This window comes from Pleurodeles waltl, chromosome 4_1 (genome assembly GCF_031143425.1).
Source record: "Pleurodeles waltl isolate 20211129_DDA chromosome 4_1, aPleWal1.hap1.20221129, whole genome shotgun sequence".
Classification (NCBI taxonomy): domain Eukaryota; kingdom Metazoa; phylum Chordata; class Amphibia; order Caudata; family Salamandridae; genus Pleurodeles; species Pleurodeles waltl.
In genome coordinates, this window is record NC_090442.1 from 266635906 (window position 1) to 266659477 (window position 23572).

The window sequence follows — 23572 nt, forward strand, 5'->3', positions numbered from 1 at the left end:
ATCCCTATGGGCTGCAGCATTTATTTTGCCACCCATAGGGAGCTCAGACCATTCTTGCACAGGACTGCCACTGCAGCAGAGTGAAATAACGTCCACGTTGAGTTGATCACCGGCTTCGTGAGACCCTCATTTGTAGTGTTGAGATGACCGCCGTGCTCAGTTTTCTTGAACACCTGTTCAAGTGCTTCTGCGGGTGCTGCCTGCTTCTTCATGGGCTCTCTGTGCTGCTGAGTGCCCCCTCTGTCTCCTCCTCCAAGGGGCGACCTCCTGGTCCTTCCTGGGCCAGGGCATCACCCATTTTCTTCATCTGCAAACTTTGCAGCTAGCAAGGCTTGTTTGCAGTCTTTCTGTGTGGAAACAACTCTGCATCCTCTAGCACACCGTGGGACATCTTCTGTGCAAAGGAGAATTACCTGGCATCTTCCGTTGTTGCAGAGTCTTCAGCTTCTTCCACCCGGAGGCAGCCATTTTGCACCCTCATCCGGGGTTTAGTGGGCTCCTGCCCCCCTGGACACTTTTGTGACTCTTGGACTTGGTCCCCTTCCTTTGCAGGTCCTCAGGTCCAGGATTCCGTCTTCAGTGCTTTGCAGTCAGTTGTGGTCTTTGCACAATCTCCTATCATTACTTTTTTACTCCTACTTTTCAGGGTCTTGGGGTGGGGTATCTTGGACACCCTTAGTGTTTTCTTACACTCCCAGTGACTCACTACGCACTATACTAGGCCTGGGGTCCCTAAGTGGTTCGCATTCCACTTTCTTAGTATATGGTTTGTGTTGCCCCGAGACCTATTGCATCCTATTGTATTCTACAGTGTTTGGACTACTTTTCTAACTGTTTACTTACCTGATTTTGGTTTGTGTGTATAGTTTGTGTATTTTACCTACCTCCTAAGGGAGTATATCCTCTGAGATATTTTTGGCACATTGTCACTAAAATAAAGTACCTTTATTTTTGGTAACCCTGAATATTGTGATTCTTATAATATAGTGCTATATGATAAAAGTGGTATAGTAGGAGCTTTGCATGTCTCCTAGTTCAGCCTAAGCTGCTCTGCTATAGCTACCTCTATCAGCCTAAGCTGCTAGAACACTACTAATCTATTAATATGGGATAACTGGACCTGGCACAAGGTGTAAGTACCATCAGGTACCCACTATAAGCCAGGCCAGCCTCCTACATTGGTGGTGCAGCGGTGGTATAAGTACTTGTAATTGCTTTACCACTTTGTCATTGGTGCTTTTTATAAGAAAAACATATACCAAATACTTAAAAATATACACAGTTAACCTAAACAGTTTAACTTTCTTTCTACAAACTTCCTGAAAAGTTTTGAAAAGTTTTGAAAAGTTTGAAAAAGTTTTTCTCTTTTCTCTAAAAGTTTCTAAACTTTTTTCTCTCTGTCCTAAAACCTTTCTAACAATCATGTCTGTAGTAGAACTTACTCCCACAGTTATCCAGGGAACCTATGGTAGTTGAAACTTTAAAAGTTTGAGGGGTCTTTGCATAGAAAGAGGTTTAAGCATTGGTAAGGACCCTACCAAAGATCTTCTCCTTAGCCTTCTCCTAGAAAGTGACCAGAACCAGTCTTGCCCATCCCAGGATCAGGAGGTAGAGGAGGGGGGTACCCAGCAATACTAGGAGGAGTCTCGAGGATGCTGGGGAGGGTTCATCCAAAAACCTGCCAGCTAACAGGCCTTCTAGTGACACTGGTAGTGGGAGGGGGTCACACACTAGTAGGGCACCTTTCACTCCAAAAGGCCAGGTTACTAGAGTCCAGACAGTTAGAGACAGGTCCACTTCTGCCAATTCCCACATCTCCTCTGTGTCTCAGAATTCCCATGCCTCCCACCCTGAGGATAACACTATGGATAGGGAACTCAGAAAGCTGAGGTTGGAAGAGGCCAGACTGAAGCTAAGATAGCAACAGTTGGCCTTAGTCAGGGAATCTCTACATGTAGAGAGGGAAAGGCAGAGGTTAGGGTTAGTTCCCCATGGTGGCAGCAGCAGTGTTTTTGATAGTAATCCTGTAAGAGAACAAGATTCCAGAAACCTGCAGAAGATAGTCCCCCCCTTACAAGGAGGTGGGGTGACATTGACAAATGGTTTTCTGCACTTGAGAGGGCTTGTATGGTACAGATGGTCCCTCAAAGGCAGTGGGCTGCTATCTTGTGGCTATCTTTCACTGGTAAGGGTAGGGATAGGCTCCTTGCTGTCAGAGAAAGTGATGCTAATAATTACAAAGTTTTGAAGGACGCACTCTTAGATGGATTTGGCTTAGCCACTGAACAATACAGGATAAAGTTCAGAGATACCAGAAAAGAGTCCTCTCAAGACTGGACAGACTTTGTAGACTGTTCAGTGAAGGCCTTGGTGGGTTGGTTATATGGCAGTAAGGTGACTGACTATGAAAGCCTGTATAATCTAATCCTGAGAGAGCATATTTTGAACAATTGTGTGTCTGATTTGTTGCACCAGTACTTGGTAGACTCAGATCTGCCCTCTCCCCAAGAATTGGGAATGATAGCAGACAAATGGGTCAGAACAAGAGTGAACAGAAAAGTTCATACAGGGGTGACAAGGATGGTAAGAAGAAGGATGGTAGGTCTTTTGACAAGGGTGGCGACAAAGATAAAAACATTCTGAGTCTTCATCAGGCCCACAAAAGTCCTCTGGGGTGGTGGGTCCAAATCCTCTTCCCACAATCAAAAGAAGCCATGGTGTTTTTTATGTAAGAGTAAAGGCCATTGGGCAAGTGATTCCACTTGTCCAAAGAAAAACACCGAGGCTCCCACTACCACAACCCCAACTGCGTCCTCTCATGCCCCTAGTAATAGCAGTGGTGGTGGGAAGTCTACTACAAATAGCCAATCAAAGGGTGTAGCTGGGCTCACCATTGGTAATGTAGTTTGGGTTGGTCTTGTTAGGGAGACCACAGAGGCTACTTTATTCTCTGATGATGGTATTGACTTTGCCACATTGGTTGCTTGTCCCCTTAATATGGGTAAGTACAAGCAACTTCCCCTAATAAATGGTGTTGAGGTTGAGGCCTACAGGGATACAGGAGCCAGTGTCACTATGGTGATTGAGAAACTGATTCACCCTGATCAACACCTACTTGGTCAGCAGTACCAAGTGACTGATGCTCATAACAACACATGGCTGTTGTGAATCTCAACTGGGGGGGGGGGGTTACTGGTCCAAAGAAAGTTGTGGTAGCCACTGACTTACCTGTAGATTGCTTACTAGGCAATGATTTGGAGATATCAGCTTGGGCTGAAGTGGGGTTGGAGGCACATGCAGCAATGCTGGGCATTCCCGGGCGTATCTTTGCTTTGACAAGGGCTCAGGCCAAGAAGCAAAGTGGACAGGAACACTTGGATCCTGGAACAATGGACCAAGTGCTCCCAAAAGCTAGGGGTAGAAAGGGTAAATCCTTGCCCACTATCCCTCCCTCTCCAGAAGATTCCCCTTTATGAGGAAGAGGAATCCTCTCCCTGTGCAGAACCTACACCAGATGAGCTGGCAGAAAACACTGCTGAGCTTTTGGGTGCAGGAGGGCCTGCTAGGGAAGAGCTGAATATGGCACAGCAGACCTGCCCCACACTAGAGGGTTTAAGACAGCAAGCTGTCAAACAGCAGAATGGGGATGTCACTGATAACCATAAGGTGTATTGGGAAGACAACCTCATTTATACTGAGTCAAGGGACCCTAAACCTGGAGCTGCCAGGAGATTGGTTATCCCTTTGAAGTATAGGGAGTTTCTTCTAACCTTGGCACATGACATTCCTTTGGCTGAACATTTGGACCAGAGTAAAACTTGGGAAAGGCTTGTTCCATTGTTTCACTGGCCTCACACGTCAGAGGACACTTAAGAGTTTTGTCGATCTTGTGTGACCTGCCAAGCCAGTGGCAAGACTAGTGGCACACCTAAGGCCCCCTTAATTCCACTGCCTGTGGTTGGGGTGCCCTTTGAAAGGGTAGGGGTTGACATAGTTGGCCCCCTTGACCTTCCAACAGCTTCAGGCAATAGATTCATCCTTGTGGTAGTGGACCATGCCACTAGGTATCCTGAAGCAATTCCCTTAAGGACCACTACAGCTCCTGCAGTGGCAAAGGCCCTCCTGGGAATCTTTTCCAGAGTGGGATTCCCTAAGGAAGTGGTGTCAGACAGAGGTAGTAACTTCATGTCTGCATACCTCAAAGCTATGTGGAAGGAGTGTGGTGTAACTTATAAGTTCACTACTCGTTATCATCCACAGACAAATGGTCTGGTTGAGAGGTTTAATAAAACTCTCAAAGGTATGATTATGGGACTCCCTGAAAAACTCAGAAGGAGATGGGATGTCCTGTTGTCATGCCTCGTTTTTGCTTACAGGGAGGTACCCCAAAAAGAAGTGGGTTTTTGCCCCTTTGAGCTCCTCTTTGGGCACCCTGTAAGAGGTCCCCTTGCACTTGTGAAGGAGGGTTGGGAACAACCTTTAAAAGCTACAAAGCAAGACATTGTGGACTATGTACTTTGCGTAAGATCCAGAAGTGCTGAGTACATGAAAAGGGCTAGTAAAAACCTTCAGGCCATCCAAGAGCTCCAAAAGCAATGGCATGACCAGAAGACTGTCCTGACCCAGTACCACCCAGGACAGAAGGTGTGGGTATTGGAGCCTGTGGTCCCAAGAGCACTCCAAGACAAATGGAGTGGACCTCATCTCATTGTTGAGAAGAAGGGTGAGGTTACAATACTTGGTAGACCTGAGCACTGCCAGGAGTCCCCTTAGGGTGCTCCATGTCAATCGCCTAAAGCCCTACTATGACAGGCTGACTTAACCCTGATCATGGCAACTGATGAGGGACAGGAAGAAAAGAGTGACCCTCTCCCTGATCTCTTCTCCACCACTGAAGCTGATGGCTTAGTGGAGGGAGTGGTGCTTGCAGATTGCCTTACTGCTGAGCAGAAGGACAATTGTCTAAATCTCCTAGGCCAATTTTCTGAACTCTTCTCACTGGTACCAGGTACAACTACCTGGTGTAAGCACACAATCAATACTGGAGACAGTTTACCTGTCAAAAGTGAGATTTATAGGCAGCCTGGCCATGTCAGGGATTGCATATAACAAGAGGTACAGAAAATGCTGGACAAATTAGTAATTGAGCCTTCAGAAAGCCCATGGGCCAGCCCTGTGATACTTGTCCCAAAACCTCACACTAAGGGGGTCATTCCGACCCCGGTGGTCAAGGACCGCCGGGGCCGGGGATGCGGGAGCACTGCCAACACGCTGGCGGTGCCCCGCAGGGCATTCTGACCGTGGCGGTTTGGCCGCGGTCAGACCAGGAAAACCGGCGGTCTCCCGCCGGTTTTCCGCTGCCCTGGGAATCCCCCATGGCGGCGCAGCTTGCTGCGCCGCCATGGGGGATTCCGGCCCCCTCACCGCCATCCTGTTCCTGGCGGTTCCGACCGCCAGGAACAGGATGGCGGTGAGGGGTGTCGTGGGGCCCCTGGGGGCCCCTGCAGTGCCCATGCCAATGGCATGGGCACTGGAGGGGCCCCCGTAAGAGGGCCCCACTTTGAATTCCAGTGTCTGCTCAGCAGACACTGGAATTCGCGACGGGTGCAACTGCACCCGTCGCACCTTCCCACTCCGCCGGCTCCATTCGGAGCCGGCTTCCTCGTGGGAAGGGGTTTCCCGCTGGGCTGGCGGGCGGCCTTCTGGCGGTCGCCCGCCAGCCCAGCGGGAAAGCCACAATGGCCTCCCCGGTCTTTCGACCGCGGAGCGGCTTTATGGCGGTTCCCTCCAGGCGGGCGGCTCCCGCCGCCCGCCGGGGTCTGAATGACCCCCTAAGTATGGTAAAAGAGAAATGAGGTTTTGTGTTGACTACAGAGGTCTCAATCAATTAACCAAAACTGATGCTCACCCTATACCCAGGGCAGATGAGCTAATAGAAACACTGGCATCTGCCAAGTATCTAAGCACTTTTGATTTAACTGCAGGTTATTGGAAGATTAAATTATCAGAAGATGCTAAACCTAAAACTGCATTTTCTACCATTGGAGGGCACTATCAGTTCACTGTTCTGCCCTTTGGTTTGAAGAATGCACCTGCCACTTTTCAGAGGTTGGTGAACACAGTCCTGCAAGGTTGGGAAGCTTTTAGTGCAGCATATCTAGATCATATAGCTGTATTTAGCCCCACCTGGGATGAGCACCTGGCACACCTATGGAACGTTTTGGAGGCTCTGCAAAAGGCAGGCCTCACTGTCAAGGCTTCAAAGGGCCAGATAGGGCAGGGGAAAGTGGTTTATCTGGGCCACCTGGTAGGTGGGGAACAGATTACACCACTGCAGGGGAAGATCCAGACCATTATGGAATGGCTCCCCCTACAACTCAAACCCAGGTGAGAGCCTTCTTAGGCCTCACAGGGTACTGTAGGAGGTTCATTAAGAACTATGGCTCCATTGCAGCTCCTCTTAATGACCTCACTAGTAAGAAGAGGCCTAATAAGGTATTGTGGACAGCTAGCTGTCAAAAGACTTTTGATGAGCTCAAACAGGCCATGTGCTCTGCACCTGTCCTAAAAAGCCCTTGTTACTCCAAGAAGTTCATAGTCCAGACTGATGCTTCTGAATTAGGGGTGGGGGCAGTGCTATCACAGCTTAACACAGAAGGCCAGGATCAACCTGTTGCTTTTATCAGCAGGAGGTTGACCCCTAGAGAAAAGCATTGGTCTGCCATAGGGAGGGAGGCCTTTGTTGTGGTCTGGGCACTGAAAAAGTTGAGACCATACCTATTTGGTACTCACTTTATTGTTCAGACAGACCACAAACCTCTATTATGATTTAAACAAATGAAAGGTGAAAACACTAAGGGGGTCATTACCACCCTGGCGGTTGACGGAGAAGTGGCGGTTTTACCGCCAACAGGCTGGCGGTAAAAAAATTGGAATTATGACCATGGCGGTTACCGCCATGGTCATCCGCCACTTCTCCGATCAGACCGCCATGGCGGAGACAACCGCTGGGCTGGAGACTTGGGTCTCCAGCCCGGCGGCCGTCACAAGACCTCCGGCGGTATCATGCCCCAGCTTACTGCCATGGATTTCATGGGGTTTGGAACCGCCATGGAATCCATGGCGGTAAGCACTCTCAGTGCCAGGGAATTCCTTCCCTGGCACTGATAGGGGTCTCCGCCACCCATCACCCCCTCCCCCGAGTCCGTCCCAGACACCCCCCACCCCCCTGCCACTCCCCAAAGGTGGCAGGACCCCCCTCCCCACCCCTACCCCTGACATCACAACACAGACACATACCCGACACGCATGCAGGCACCACCAACACACATTCCCGCACACACAGGAACAAACATGCCAACAGACACACACACAGTCATACATGCACACCCTCATTCAGACATACACGCACACATTCATACAGACAGACATACAGACAGACACGCACACATTTCCATTCACACTACACCCCCGCATGCATACACGCACTCACACACCCCCTCTACATACTCACACGCACACCCCCATGCACCCACACATCACACAACACCCCCCATCCCCCTCCCCTAACGTACGATCAACTTACCTTGTCAGTTGATCTTCCGGGAGGGGGCGGGATCCAAGGGAGCTGCTCCGCCGCCACCACACAGTAAACAGAACACCGCCACGCCGAATCACAGAACTTATAAGTCACCTACATGTCTAACCCTCACCTAGTGAAGGTTAGGTGCAAAGATACTAAGTGTGAGGGTACCCTGGCACTAGCCAATGTACCCCCACATAGTTCAGGGCAAATTCCCCAGACTTTGTGAGTGCAGGGACACCATTACACGCGTGCACTACATATAGGTCAATACCTATATGTAGCTTCCCAATGGTAACTCCGAATATGGCCATGTAACATGTCTAAGATCTTGGAATTGGAATTTTGCAGAGTTCTGCCAAACTAGCTCTCTGGGGTTTTCACTACAGCTACCGCTGCTGCCAACCCACAGACAGGCTTATGCACTCCTGGGGTCTGAGCAGCCCAGTCCTGGGAAGGCAGACCAAAGAATTTCCTCTGAGAGAGTGTGTTACACCCTCTTCCTTTGGAAATAGGTGTTCAGGGCTGAGGAGGAGTAGCCTCCCCCAGCCTCTGGAAATGCTTTGAAGGGCACAGATGGTGCCCTCCTTGCATAAGCCAGTCTACACCGGTTCAGGGATCCCCCAGCCCCTGCTCTGGTGCAAAACTGGACAAAGGAAAGGGGAGTGACCACTCCCCTGTCCATCACCACCCCAGGGTGGTGCCCAGAGCTCCTCCAGTGTGTCCCAGACCTCTGCCATCTTGAATGCAGAGGTGTGAGGGCACAATGGAGGCCTCTGAGTGGCCAGTGCCAGCAGGTGACGTCAGAGACCCCTCCTGATAGGTGCTTACCTGGCTAGGTGACCAATCCTCCTCTGAGGGCTATTTAGGGTCTCTCCTGTGGGTTTCTTGTCAGATGACGAATGCAAGAGCTCACCAGAGTTCCTCTGCATCTCCCTCTCTGCCAAGGATCGACCGCTGACTGCTCCAGGACAAAGTAGCAAGAAGACTACCAGCAACATTGTAGCGCCTAATCCTGCCGGCTTTCTCTACTGTTTCCTGGTGGTGCATGCTCTCAGGGCTGTCTGCCTTCACCCTGCACTGGAAGCCAGGAAGACATCTCCCGTGGGTCAACTGAATCTTCCCCCTGCTAACGCAGGCACCAAACTTCTGCTTCACCGGTCCTCTGGGCCCCTTCTCATCTTGACGAGCATTGTCCCTGGAACACAGGAGCCAGATCCAAGTGACCCCGACAGTCCAGTGGTCCATTTGTCTAAATTTGGTGGAGGTAAGTCCTTGCCTCCCCACGCCAGACAGTAATCATGTGTACTACGTGAACTGTAGCTGCTAGGGCTTCTGTGCACTTTTGCAAGAAACCCTTCGTGCACAGCACAGCCCAGGTCCCCAGCACTCCGTCCTGCATTGCTCAACTCGCTGAGTTGACCACCGGCTTTGTGGGACCCTCCTTTGTAGTGTGGAGATGACCGCCGTGCTCAGTTTTCTTGAACCCCTGTTCAAATGCTTCTGCGGGTGCTGCCTGCTTCTGCAAGGGCTCTCTGTGCTGCTGAGTGCCTCCTCTCTCTCTTCCTCCAAGGGGCGACCTCCTGGTCCTTCCTGGACCCGGGCAGCACCCATTTTCTGCAACTGCGACCTTTGCAGCAAGCAAGGCTTCTTTGCGGTCTTTCTGTGTGGAAACAACTCTGCATCCTTCAGCATGCCGTGGGACATCTTCTGTGCAAAGGAGAAGTTCCTGGTATCTTCCGTTGTTGCAGAATCTTCAGCTTCTTCCACCCAGAGGCAGCCATTTCAATCAATCAATTTGTAAAGCGTGCTCCATACCCGTGAGGGTTTCAAGGCGCGGGGAGAGGGTGCTGCTACTGCTCGAAAAGGTTGGTCTTGAGGAGTTTTCTAAAGGAAAGAAGGTCTTGGGTCTGTCGTAGACCCGGCAGGAGGGTGTTCCAGATGCCGAGTGGGGGTGTAGAAGCTGAGTCTGCTGTTCAGGTATGATGGTCCGGTGTTGTGGAGTGCCTTGTGTGCGTGGATGAGGAACTTGAAGGTGATCCTCTTGTTGACGGGAAGCCAGTGAAGGTCTCTTAGGTGGGGGGTGATGTGGCAGTGGCGAGGGATGTTGAGGATGAGTCGGGCGGAGGTGTTTTGGATGCGTTGGAGGTGTTGGAGGAGTTTGGATGAGATGCCGGTGTAGAGGGCGTTGCCGTAGTCGAGTCTGCTGCTGACGAGGGCCGGGGTTACTGTTTTTTTTGTTTCTAGACTTTGTTGTAGACTCTGCGAAGCATGCGGAGGGTGTTGTAGCAGGAGGAGGAGATGCCGCTGACCTGCTTTGACATGGAGAGTGAGGAATCGAGGGTGAAGCCGAGGTTTCGTGTGCTGTCGGTGGGTGTTGTTGGGGGACCCAGCGTGGACGGCCACCATGAGCTGTCCCAGGCGGAGGGGGAGCGTCCAAGGATGAGGACCTCTGTTTTGTCCGAATTTAGTTTTAGCCGGCTGTCTCTCATCCAATCGGCGATGGCTTTTAGTCCCTCGTGGAGGTTGGTTTTGGTGGTGTGCGGGTCCTTGGTGCGGGAGAGGATGAGTTGGGTTTCGTCGGCGTAGGAGATAATGTTGAGGTTGTGCTGATGGGCCACTTGTGCGAGGGGGGCCATGTAGATGTTGAACAGCATCGGGCTGAGGGATGAGCCCTGGGGTACACCGCAGATGATGTTGAAGGCTTTGGATTGGTACGGGGGAAGGCGGACTCTTTGGGTTCTGCCGGCGAGGAATGATGCGGTCCATTCGAGGGCCTGGTCCTGGATTCCTGCTGCGTGGAGGCGGTATTTTAAGGTGTGGTGACAGACGGTGTCAAAGGCGGCTGATAGGTCTAGGAGAATGAGGGCTGATGTCTCTCCATTGTCAAGGTGGCTTCTGATGTCGTCCGTGGCGAAGAGGAGGGCAGTTTCGGTGTTGTGGTTGCGTCTGAAGCCGGACTGGGAGGGGTCGAGGATGTTGTTGTCTTCGAGGTACCGAGTGAGCTGAGTGTTTATGATTTTCTCTATGACCTTCACCAGGAAAGGGAGAAGAGAGATGGGACGGAAGTTTTTCAGGTCCTTGGGGTCCGCCTTTGGTTTCTTGAGAAGGGCGTTGATTCCAGCTTTCTGGGAATCTTGCAGTTTCGAAGGAGATGTTGATGGCTTTCCGTAGGTGTGGTGCAATGACTGTGTCTGCTTTGTTGAAGATGTGGTGTGGGCAGGGGTCTTATGGTGATCCGGAGTGGATGGAGTTCATGGTCTTGCGGGTTTTGTCATCGCTGATGTTGGTCCAGGAGGTCAGTTGGCTGGAGCGGGTGAAGTTCGTGGTGGGTGGGGTAGGAGCATCTGGAGTGTGAGGAGAGTTGAAGCTGTCGTGGAAGTCCGTGATTTTTTGGTGGAAGGTGGTTGCTAGGGCGTCGGATAGTTCTTGGGAGGGGGTGATGTCGTTGACGGTGGCGTCTGGGTTGGAGAGTTCTTTTACGATGCTGAAAAGTTCTTTGCAGTCGTGGGCGTTGTTTTCTAGGCGGGTTTTGAAGGAGGATCTTTTTGCTACCCTGATGAGTTGGTGGTGTTTGCGTGTGGCATCCTTGAGTGCTGTGTGGTTGTCTGGAGTGCGCTCGAGAAGCCATATTTGCTTGAGTTTTCGGCAGTGGCGTTTGGAGGTTTGGAGGTCGTAAGTGAACCAGGTGGCTCTTCTGTTGATGTTGTTGTTGGAGGGTTGTCTGAGTGGAGCAAGGCGGTCGGCGCAGTCGTTGATCCATAGCTTGAGGTTGTGTGCTGCGATGTCAGGGTCGGTGGGGTTTGCGGGTGGTTTCTGGGCTAGGGCGTTGGTTAGTTGAAATTCTGTGACTTTGCCCCAATGACGGTGAGGTGGTTGTTCGGTGTGGTGGTGTTCTGTCTGTTTCTTGAAGGTGAAGTGGATGCAGTGGTGGTCGGTCCAGTAGAGTTCGGTGGTATGGTTGAAGGTGACGTGGTTGCTTGTGGAGAAGATGGGGTCAAGGGTGTGACCGGCTGTGTGGGTGGGTGTGTTGACGAGCTGTGTGAAGCCCAGGTTGGCGAGGTTTTCAGTCAGGGTGGTGGAGTTGTTGTCATTGTTGTTTTTGAGGTGAAAGTTCAGGTCCCAGAGGAGGATGTAGTCCGTGGAGGCGAGTGCGTGGGTGCTGGCCAGGTCGGCGATGGCGTTGCTGAAAGGTGCCCTGGGTCCTGGGGGGGGGGTCTATAGATGAGTGTTCCTCTGAGCGAGGTGTTGGGGTCGGTGCGGACTTGGAAATGAAGGAGTTCGGCGGCGCTGAAGGAGTCGTCCAGGGTGGTTTTGACTTCGAGGGTGGCTTTGTGGACGATGGCTATGCCACCTCCGGTTCTGATGGTGCAGTCTCGGCGAGCGACTTTGTATCCGTTCGTGATGGCTGTGGCGATGTCTGGTGCTGAGTAGTCGTTCCACCAAGTTTCGGTTAGAAAGGCCACGTCTGGGGAGGTGGAGTCGAGCAGGTCCCAGACTTCGATGGCATGCTTGCGTGCTGAGCGGGTGTGGAGGAGTATGAAACGGAGGTGGTTGGACTTGATCCTAGGAGGTTTGTGGGCTCTGTTGCAGGTGAATCTGCAGTTGTGGCAGGAGAAGGGTCCGTGCGTGCTCTTTGGAGAGGCCTGGAAGTAGGTGGTGTCTCGGCTGGTGTTGAGTGCGCGGAGGGTGTCGGCATTACAGCGAATGCTGACGGGGTGGCTGTAGCCTGGGCCAGGGGTTCTGGCGCTGGGCGTGGTCCAGGCGCGGACGGGCACGGACGGGCGCAGACGGGCTTGCCTTTGGCGCGTCAGTGGCGCGCCCGCTGCACGGCCGCGCCACGGCTGCTATAAGAGGATGGGAGGGGAGGGTGGGAGTGGCAGCTGGGAGGCGGGAGGGCCTGGCGAATGAGAGGGCTGGGGGGTGGGGCCGCAGGGGGCGCAGCAGCAGGAAAAGTGGATCAGGAAGGAACGGTGAGAAGGAGGGGAGAGGCGGGAGGGGCCGCAGGGGATGCAGCGGCGGAAAAGTAAAACAGCAGCAAGGAAACGGGATGGAGGTGGCGCGGAAGGCGGAGCGGGGAGCAACCTCATCCAAGGTTTAGTTGGCTCCTGCCCCCCCAGGACACTTTTGTGACTCTTGGACTTGGTCCCCTTCCTTTGCAGGTCCTCAGGTCCAGAAATCCATCTTCAGTGCTTTGCAGTCAGTTGTGGTCTTTGCAGAATCTCCAATCACGACTTTAGTGTGTTTCTGGGGTGGTAGGGTAACTTTACTCCTACTTTTCAGGGTTTTGGGGTGAGGTATCTTGGACACCCTTAGTGCTTTCCTACACTCCCAGTGACCCTCTACACACTGCATTAGCCCTGAGGTCCCTAAGTGGTTCGCATTCCACTTTCTTAGTATATGGTTTGTGTTGCCCCTAGGCCTATTTCATCCTATTGTATTCTACAGTGTTTGCACTACTTTTCTAACTGTTTACTTACCTGATTTTGGTTTGTGTGTATATTTTGTGTATTTTACTTACCTCCTAAGGGAGTATATCCTCTGAGATATTTTTGGCACATTGTCACTAAAATAAAGTACCTTTATTTTTGGTACCCTGAGTATTGTGATTCTTATGATATAGTGGTATAGTAGGAGCTTTGCATGTCTCCTAGTTCAGCCGAAGCTGCTCTGCTATAGCTACCTCTATCAGCCTAAGCTGCTAGAATACTACTAATCCACTAATACGGGATAACTGGACCTGGCACAAGGTGTAAGTACCATCAGGTACCCACTATAAGCCAGGCCAGCCTCCTACATTTAGGTGGAATGAAAAAGGTGAGGGAGAATCTCTAAAAGGGGCGAGGTCTATGTAATTAAAGCAGGGACTAACTCAACATGCTGTCAGACCAGTATTTGAGTGCTTTTCTGTGAGTTTTCCAGGGGCGGCCCCTCCACTAACAGAAAAATTAAATTGTAATTAACTTTGTTTATTACCATTTTATTTTTCAGCGCCCCGTCCTGAACCGAGTGTCAGGACAGGTGCATGGCAATTGCTGCTGAGTGCCAGCAGGGAGCTCTGCACTTGTTAAAGTGTGCATGTCCCTTTGGCTGTCTTGCGACGGCCAGCCTGACATGTGCACTTTAAACATCTCTAACCCAGCTGTCTTATGACAGTTGGGTTAGAGAAAGCATAGGCCTCCAGCACTCTGATGAGCGCTGAGAGAGCTCACTCCCACCAATCCTGACGCTGGTTTCATGCTGGTTACCAGGATGAAACCAGCATCAGGATTGGCTTGTGTAGTTTCCTGGGTCCCATGACCATCGTGCATCGGAGCTTGGAGAGACGACGCAACTCGAGGAGAGAAGATCGTCAACAGGTAAAGGCCTTGTTTTAATTTAATTTAATTGTAACCCCTTCTAGCCCCCCACCCCTATTGTAAATATGAGCTAGCCACCACTGGAGGTTTCCATTAGTGCAACCAAACACAATACCAAAAATACACTTAAAACAAGCCAGACCTATTGGCTTTGCAGTACTTTTTAGCAGTTCGATGTAAATGAGTAGCAATAATGTTTTTTGGGGAATAGGTAGAATTCATTGTTTCTGCTCGGCGGGCCAGCAGAATGCAGGGCCGGGACATTGCCGTCAATGCTGCTGTGCGGCGGGTGCAGCAGCACCCGTCGCACAGATCACTGCCCGTGACGGGGCACTGCACGGGGGCCCCGGAGCACCCCTTCCGCCAGCCTTTCCCTGGCAGGGGACCTCGCCAGGGAAAGGCTGGGGGAAACAGGGTACATTATCCGGAGGGCAGCGCTGCTTGCAGCGTTGCCCTGTCGGATAATGTAGTCCGCCATCGTCAGGCTGCCTGTTGGCGGTTGCCTGGCGGTGTGTTAATAATATGGTGGTTCAGACCACCATGCTGGTGGCGGTCTTTTCTGCCCCCGCCGGCATGGCGGTCTGAACCACCAAGTTCATAATGAGGGCCATACTGTCCAATTTCTCCGTTTCATACAATGCTGGCTTTTTAGCCAAATGATTTTGCTGTCTGGAACCTATAATTGTGACATTCTCATTATAAGTAACAACTTGCAATTTTTCCAGGATTCCTGCATAATAGACATGGGATTTCGGGTTGGCTAGGGTATGCACCTAAGCGTGGCAAAACCCATCACCCTAGTGAGGGCAAGTACGTTACACACCAAAAATAACCTGTGCTCCCCCTTGGTAGCTTGGCGCAGAACAGTCAGGCTTATCCCCCGAGATCATGTGTAAAGCGTTTGCACAACATGCTTTTCTATTGTAGATAAATATATATTATAAGACCACAGACAACATAAACAAGGAACACTGTGCTCCTTATGCAATTGTTGTCATAATATTCGTTATCCTGACAGTGGAGGCTCCAACCCGATGTAATGGCAATGTAACCTATGTAATCTAGCCACTTTCCAAATTTATTACAATTTATATAAAAGGGCACAAAGTCCTAGCAATGCAAATCGCATCTATGCCTGGCAAGCTATCTCTGTAGAAGCATGATGGTCCCACTGACATAATTCTAGTGTGTTTGTGCAAACAAGGCAGGTTCATCAGCAGAATACCCCCATGGTGAGACAACATGAATTATATTATCGGTACACCTACTGCCTGTGAGTACCTCATTGAACCAAGCAACATGCAAAGGGGTAAGGTGGCATGAATGATCTACTCAGAGCGAGTAGCGCAAAAAGGCTAGGAACACATAAATCTACTCCTATATTCCACCAAAAACATAAGCCTGGTTTGCTTTCTGTTCGCGCGTGCATTTTACATTTTTTCATTTCTCTTTAATTCGCTTTCGGCCTGAGAAAGTATAACCCTAAAAGTATAAGTTGCAACCAATTCAAGAGGTGCTCTTAACAGCGGAGCTACTGGCCCGCATTGTTTAGACATTTTGAAACTGATTTTGCCGGGTTTGCAGAAGCGGCTGGGCTTTAAGTTAAAGCCAGAAATAAGCTGCGCTTTGGCAGCAGCTTAATAGATACATCTGTACAACTTTGAAGCTCTCGAATTCCATTCTCCCCTTATTGAGACCTATTTGGCAATTTGGATACAAGTTTTTCAAAATGGGCTGTACTTCTTTGTCCTATAGTCCTGAAGATGCCACAATTAGAATGGGCCAAAACGTTTCAACCTTTTTACTGAAGGAGGGGTTGTGAGAAATACAAATCTATACCTATAAGGATCGTTTATGATATACATCTCTTTTTAAATACAAAAAATAGCAGCCCTCATACTGCAATATAAATATGAATCAACCACCTCCCATGTGGATTACCATGCAAAGTATTGTTAACTACCACATTCTGATAAAGTAGAAGGATGATCCAAGTTCAATTTCTGTTTATGTGTAATTGTATAAGTTTATGTACATAGATTGTGCATGATTTTTATTGTGAATTAATGTTATTTGTTGATTTGGACTTTTTTATTGTCTGATTAAAAACATATGAAAAGAATTGTATAAATGAATTGTTGTTACAGTGATTGATTTACAGTTTCACTGACGATTTGTATTATTTCCTACTATCCTACTATCCTACCATTTTTCCTTATTATGACCAACTAAATAGCAGGCAGCAGGACAATGGCAGAAAAGTACTCCAGATGAGTCCTTTTGAGCAGCATAGCAGTCCTTCTGGCAGAGGTTTATTCTCAGTTCCAAAAGTTCTCTCACAATTAAACTTGTGGCTAAAGACATCAGTAGGCCGTAAATCAACCCATTGTGTGAAGCAGGGACACAGGCTATACAAATGTGAGTACTCCCTGCCGCCCGCTCTCCAAGCCCAGGAAGACTATCAGTATACAGATGGATGCAGATGCCTCTCCTGTCACATCTAGCCCCTCCTGTGTCATGGCTGTCTGGAAAGTATGCACAAAGTGTATCTGTCACTCTGCTCCAGACGAGGATTGGAGTTAGGCTGCAAAGCACAGAGAGTTATAAGCAAAGAGAAATGCCCACTTTCTAAAAGTGGCATTTCTAAAATAGTAATGTAAAATTCAACTACACAGGTAAGCAGGATTTCTCACTACCATTCCAAACATACCAAACACGCCCACACTACTCCTTCCAGATCAGAAATTACCACTTAAAATTATTTGTGGGAATTCCCAATGCTAACCCATGAGAAGAGTAGCCGTCACAGTAATAAAAAACAAACAAGGCTGTTTGTGACCACCAGGACATGTAAAACATAGACGTACATATCCTTCCATTGACATACACAGCACCCTGCCTATAGAGCTATCTATGGCCTACCTTACGGGTGACTTAGGTGTAGTTAAAAGGGAGATTAGGCCTTAGCAAGTACTTTGAAGTGTGCATGCAGGCACTACACTAGCAGACCTGAGACAAGTTGAAAGGCTACTTCTGTATGTGGCAAATCAGTGCTGCAGACCAACTTGCAGCATTTAATTTACAGGACCTGGGTGTTTAGTTTACCACATAACAATGGACTTACAGGAAAATTAAATATGACAAACATATGTAAGCCAACAATACCAAGTCTTAGGGGAGAGAACACATTCACTTTAGCACTGATTAGCAGTGGTAAAGTACCCAGAGTCCTAAAGCCACCAAAAAGAGGGTAAAAAAAATAGGAGGAGAAACACAAAAAGTTTGGGGATAACCCTGGAGAAAGGGCCATTTCCAACACCGCATAGTTGTTTTAATAAGCAGAACTCACTTGTGGACCTTGGCAGGTACATTTAGTTTACAATAAAACTTGAATGACTTCTTAGAGTATACAGGGTAATATAAATTTAGCAACAAATTAGCAGAAATGTTTGCAGATATTAAATGTTCTAATTATCAATAAATGATTCAAGAAAACCGATTTAGCTCCTCTACCACATTAGTACAAGGGAATACAGGGCAGAACATCACTGCTCACACTTGGGCTACCAGGAATCTTGTGTAATCCAGTAATCAAAAAATATTTATTGCACAGATTGTTCAATGCCAGATGTATGTGTGCCCCATATGTTCCACAATTAACTTCAATATCCTTTTTACTTTCAGTCTAAGCACATATCATGCACATATTGCTCATGAGTAGTGTTTCAGTTAGGCAATTATAAGTCCAAATAACTTGAAAAAACTGAAAAGCAATAAGCAAAGAAGTAAAATAGTTCCATAAATCGACATATGTTTAAAATACAACTTTTGGCTTTGGACCCACTAAAGTATTCTCAGAGGAACTCTAACATTTCCATTTCATATTCCCCCTAATACAGCTCACCACTTCCTCTGCTTACATTGGGATTGTTAGGGATCCCACTGGCTGCTCTGCCTTCCATTCCACGCCCGCAATGTGCACCCCCACTACTTAAAATCCATTGTAAATACATAAAAATGACTACTCCTAAGAATATCATTACATGGAATGAGATACATACAAGGGTAAGTCAGAGGCTAAGGTTTAAAACAGGGGTCTCCAAATGTTTCTGGAGTGAGAGCTACTTCTGATCAGTAAAAATTGAAGTGAGTTACTGAAGGCTAAACAACTTGTGCATTGTTGCCAGCTCCCCCCTCCCAACTGATGGCCAGGTATATTGACTTTAGGTCTAATATCTATAGAGCCTGATACTATGATTTTAACAAAATACTAGGGGCAATATGATAGGGCTGATATGGTTGTCAGTGAAAGCACGGTCGTTGAGGGATATATGAACATATGTATGTAAGAATAGAATATATGTGTATGGGTGGCTGCGGGCCTGTATAGTATCTACGTTTGGCACAGGACATACCTTTTACCATTGGTAGCACCCTTACATGTATAACACAAACATACAAACATTTTTTTAAATGGGAGACATTTAAAGTGCAGAAGAATGTTCTGCAAAAATGTTAAACATATGGAACATTTTTCTGCGCTTTAAATTTCTTCCTTTTAAAAAATACAGATTTTTCAGTTATAGATATACAGTGTCTACTGGCTACTAGAAGCAAGAGACCTGCTGTATGTAAATGTGACACTTTGCAATGGCAGAATATTAATACAAAGAGTTAACTTAATCATTAAGGTAACTTTTCATTTTAGATTTCTCCCGTTTAACAGCATTCAGAAACTTCATTTTGTTCTCACCCTCCAATATTGAATTGACAATGACTTTTATTTAATAGTTAAATACCGCAGTGCTTCAGTTTTTTACCTCTGTGCCCTAGCTGCAGCTTGGGTCAATCTGACTGAGCATTGCTCATTATCAGGCCCTACTATCTGCAAATTGATGATATTAATGCAAAATACACACATTCTTCCCTTTACTTTAAAAAGAAGATGTGACCCTTTGCTTATTTAAAAATGATCTGAGGGCCAGGTGTCTGTGAGCTACTGGTAGCTCATGATCATAGTTGGAGACATCTGGTTTAGAGTAAGAGGTACTCTGAAGTTTGGTATTGGGGCTAGAGTAAGAAGTAGTGTTCTGTTTAGGATTAGGGTTAAAGTAAAGATTATTGTTACATTTGGGGAAAGGGTAACATTCAGATGTGGGGATAGCGTAGGAGGTAGGATTACTTTTGGGTGTAGGGTTAGGTGAAGGGATAGTGTTAGGTTTGAGATAAGTTGCAGGTTTAGAGTTTGGGTTAGGTTTAGTGAATGACATAGGCCTAGCCTGACATTTAGATGTAGGTTTATATTTAGGGATAAATGTAGCCTTACGCTTAGTTCTAGGGTTAGGCTAAGGTTTAGAATTAGATTTAAGTGCTGAGTTTGCCATAGCTGGAATTATTTCATACTTTCAATAAGCTTTTTTAAAGGGCTGAAAAGTACTTTTCAAATCTTTTTTTGAAAGTTCTTAATGATCGCATGCAAATTATAGCATGTACTATTAGGCTGATTCAAGAAGCTCCCTTGTTGTGTTTCAGATTGATCTAGTTCTGTAACACAATCTACTGAGGCTTTCAGGCTCATGCTCTTAGAACCAAAGAATATACCCAAGCCCTTTTATAAGATAAGCAGATATGTTTATGTCATCAGGGATATCATATTCAAATCTTGGTCTTTCAACTGTACTAAGGTTCTAGATTGGAATGGTTTGGGGAGTAGAAACAGCAGACTGGAATATGTTGTTCCAGCTGACATGGAGTCAGCTAGTAACCACCAATATGCAGCAGTGTTGATCCTCAGCTTTCATCACTGATGTTTTTCTTCTGCATTGAAAACCCTGACTCACCCAGAACAAGAAAATTGTACAACTCAAAACTCTGTGTAGTGGCTCTGAAGACAGCAATAAAACTCTCGTTCCTGTAGAGCAGTAGCTGTTATTGCAGTAGTAATACTAGTACAGTACTTGGTATTGCAGTGTTTTTAAATAATAGTCTGCACAGCTTTTTTTGCACTATTGATTTTTTTCTGATTAGGAGTTGCATGTCTAGGAGTAGTGTTATTGATTTCTGTTTACTGGTCTGTATGATGTATTTGTGAGTGTTGCTGTGCAGATTGTAATAGAGGCAGCCAGAGCTCAAGAACTTGAGATCTCATCAATTAAAGGGAGGTGGTCAGGCAAAGAGAATGAGTTAGTAGAGAGTAGGGAACTGAAGACATAGGAGGTAGAAATGAAGCAGAAAAGAATTCATACAGATAGACCCTGATGTAGCATAATGTGTGAGTTACCCTGTGACACCTCTCTGAAGCCTAACATGAGGGAGGTGAAATGGCCTGGATATATTATAGGGTTTTCAACGAACCAACCTCTCTTCATTATTAAGATGACTGTGGATGAGAAATGGATCCTGAGATACATAGTTATTAATGTGAAATGCCAAGTCATTTTAACGTTTGCTGTAAGTAATTTCAGAGGCCTGTTTAAGTGTGACTGCAAATATAGTAAAGAAAAAGGGAGTGCAGGGCTGTATATAAAGACCATCTTCTGGTACATTCACTAGTATTTTTACCAAAGTCAATTGTAAAACATATTTGTTAGAAATTGTTTGAGCTAAGACATAAAGACCTGGGGCCCAATTCGCTAGGGTAAAGTTAGACCAAAAGACTATGGGCCTGATTCTAACTTTGGAGGACGGTGTTAAACCGTCCCAAAAGTGGCGGATATACCACCTACCGTATTACGAGTCCATTATATCCTATGGAACTCGTAATACGGTAGGTGGTATATCCGCCACTTTTGGGACGGTTTAACACCGTCCTCCAAAGTTAGAATCAGGCCCTATGTTTAGACCAAAAGTCTAAGTTTCTACCTAAAGTCTAAATTTACCTGTAGTAAAGTTAGACTTTTGGTCTAACTTTAGACTTTTAGTCTAAGTTTAGACCAAAGGCCACTCCACTCTACTCCACTTATGCCACTCCAGTCTACAACACTCTACTGTATGCTATTATACTCAATGCCACACTGCTCTATGACACTACATCTACCCCACTCCAGTGTATGCCCCTCCACTCTATGCTATTCTACTGTGTGCCACTCCAGTGTAGACCACTAGACTCCACTGTTCACTATTAAACTGTAACCCACTCCACTCTACACCACTCTACTGCATTATACTCTATGCTATTCCAATATTACACTCCATTATAAGCCACTCCGCTCTAATCTGTTCCACTATATGGCACTCCACTCTATGCCACTCCACTGTATGCCACTCCACTCAATGTTATTCCACTCTACACTACTCCACTGTACGCTACTTCTCTGTATGCCACTCCGCTCTACGGCACTCAACTGTACACCACTACACTGCAGGCTATTCCACTCTACACCACTCCACTGCACACTGTACCCCAGTACAGTGTACCCCACTTCACTCTACTTTGCTCCACTCTACAATATTCCACTCTACAGTATTCCCATCTTCCCTTCTACAGTGCTCAACTCTATGCCACTCCATTGTGCACCACTCTTCTTTAGGTTATTCCACTCTTTGCACTAAACTATACACTGCTCCTCTCTATGCCACTCCAGTCTACCTTAGTCCACTGTACGCCACTCCACTGTACCTCACTTCACTCTACACCACTCCACTGTGCATCACTCCACTCCACGCTATTCCACTCTATGCCTTCAAACTCTATGCCACTCCACGATTCCCAACTCCAGTGTTTTGCCCTCAGACCTCCTTTTTCCTGACTTCATTTTTGCTGTCCTTAGAATTTTGTGTACTTTTCTACTGCTAACCAGTTCTACATTGCTTATGTTCTTTATCTAGAACATGATAGCATTGGCATCTATCTAACTGGCATATTTAATTTACTTTTACGTCCCTAGTAAAGTGCACTACCTGTGCCCAGGGCTTGTAAATGAAATGCTACCAGTGTGCCGGCAGCACTGATTGTGCCACCCACTTAAGTAGCCCTTTAAACAAGTCTTATGTCTGGCACTACAGGGCCTGTGTGTGCAGTTTTAAACTGTCATGTCGACCTGGCTAAGTAAACCTTTTTGCGAGGCCCAAGTCTTCCTTTTTAATACATATATGTCACCCCTAAGGTAGGCCCTTGACAGCCCAAAGGGCAGGGTGCAGTGTATTTAGAAAGTTGGACATGTATTTGTAAAGTTTACATGTCCTGGTAGTGAAAAACTCTAAAGTTCTTTTTTCACAACTGCAAAGCCTATCTCCCCCATCGAATAACATTGGAGTTGCCATGTAACTTTTTATAAGTATAACTTCCAATTGAGAAGAGGTAGATTTTTCAAGTTTGTTGTCTCTGGAATCACAATTTAAAATCACAACTTATGATGATGTTGGATTTTAAATTCTGAAAAGGCCACTCTTAGAAAGTTGGTATTTTCTTACTTTAGCCATTTGGTGCCTGCTGCCTATCTGCTCACATTTCTGGGGTGGGGTGACAACTGGGCTTTTTTGTATACCTCCTAGCCAGGCACGCACAATGGGAGCTTAGATATGACCTGATGGGCCTTGATGTCCCCACTTGCTGCTGCTTATCTGGATCCTATTCAGACTTATTTCCTTTCAGGTTGTCAGGAAAGGATAAGAGATTCTCGATCATTTTCTTACCATATTCTATAACTACTCTGTCATTCAGGCTATAATCACACTATGTTGAAATGATAATACAGTGTTCATTTAACTGAAAGACCTTTAGCCAACCTCAAACTCCAATCTGCCTCCTTTCTTTTCTCGCCAAGAACAAATGAACAAATAATTCTACTGTTAGAACTGGGGTCCTTGGTTGGCAGTCAGGTTACACCCTGTTCAAACAAGGACCTTCACTCTAGTCACCCCCTTGGTATCTTGGCACGAGCAGGCAGGCTTAACTTCAGAAGCAATGTGTAAAGTATTTGTACCAACACACACAGTAATCCAGTGAAAACACTGCAAAATGACACAACACAGATTTAGAAAAATAGGGAATATTTAATTAAACAAAACAAGACCAAAACAACAAAAATCCAACATACACAAGTCAAGTTATGAATTTTCAAAGAATAAGGCCCATATTTATACTTTTTTAGCACCACATTTGCGCCGCTTTTGTGTAAAAAAATGCTGCAAATGCGGCTCTAAAAAAGTATAAATATTGGCCTAAGAGTTTAAGGGCCACATGTAGGAAAGTCCAAGATTGCGACTCGGAAATTGCAAGTCAGTCCAACTCGCAATTTCCGAGTCGCAATCTCGGATGCAGAACGGTGTCTTAGACACCGTCTGCGACTCGCTATGGGGTCGCAAAGACCCACCTCATCAATATTCATGAGGTGGGTCGCATATTGCGACCCCATAGCAAGTCCCTGCACTCACAGGGATGGTGACCTGCTGAAGTCAGCAGACCCTCATGTCTGTGACTGCTTTTTAAATAAAGCAGTTTTTTTTTTCATTTTGCAGCCCGTTTTCCTTAAAGGAAAACGAGTTGCAAAATGAAAAAAATACCGAAACCATTTTGTTTAGTTTTTTTCAGAGTAGGCAGTTGTCCATAGGACCACTGCCTGCTCTGAAAAAATATTATTGTCGACATTCACAAAGGGTAAGGGGCCCCTTGGGGACCCCTTCCCTTTTG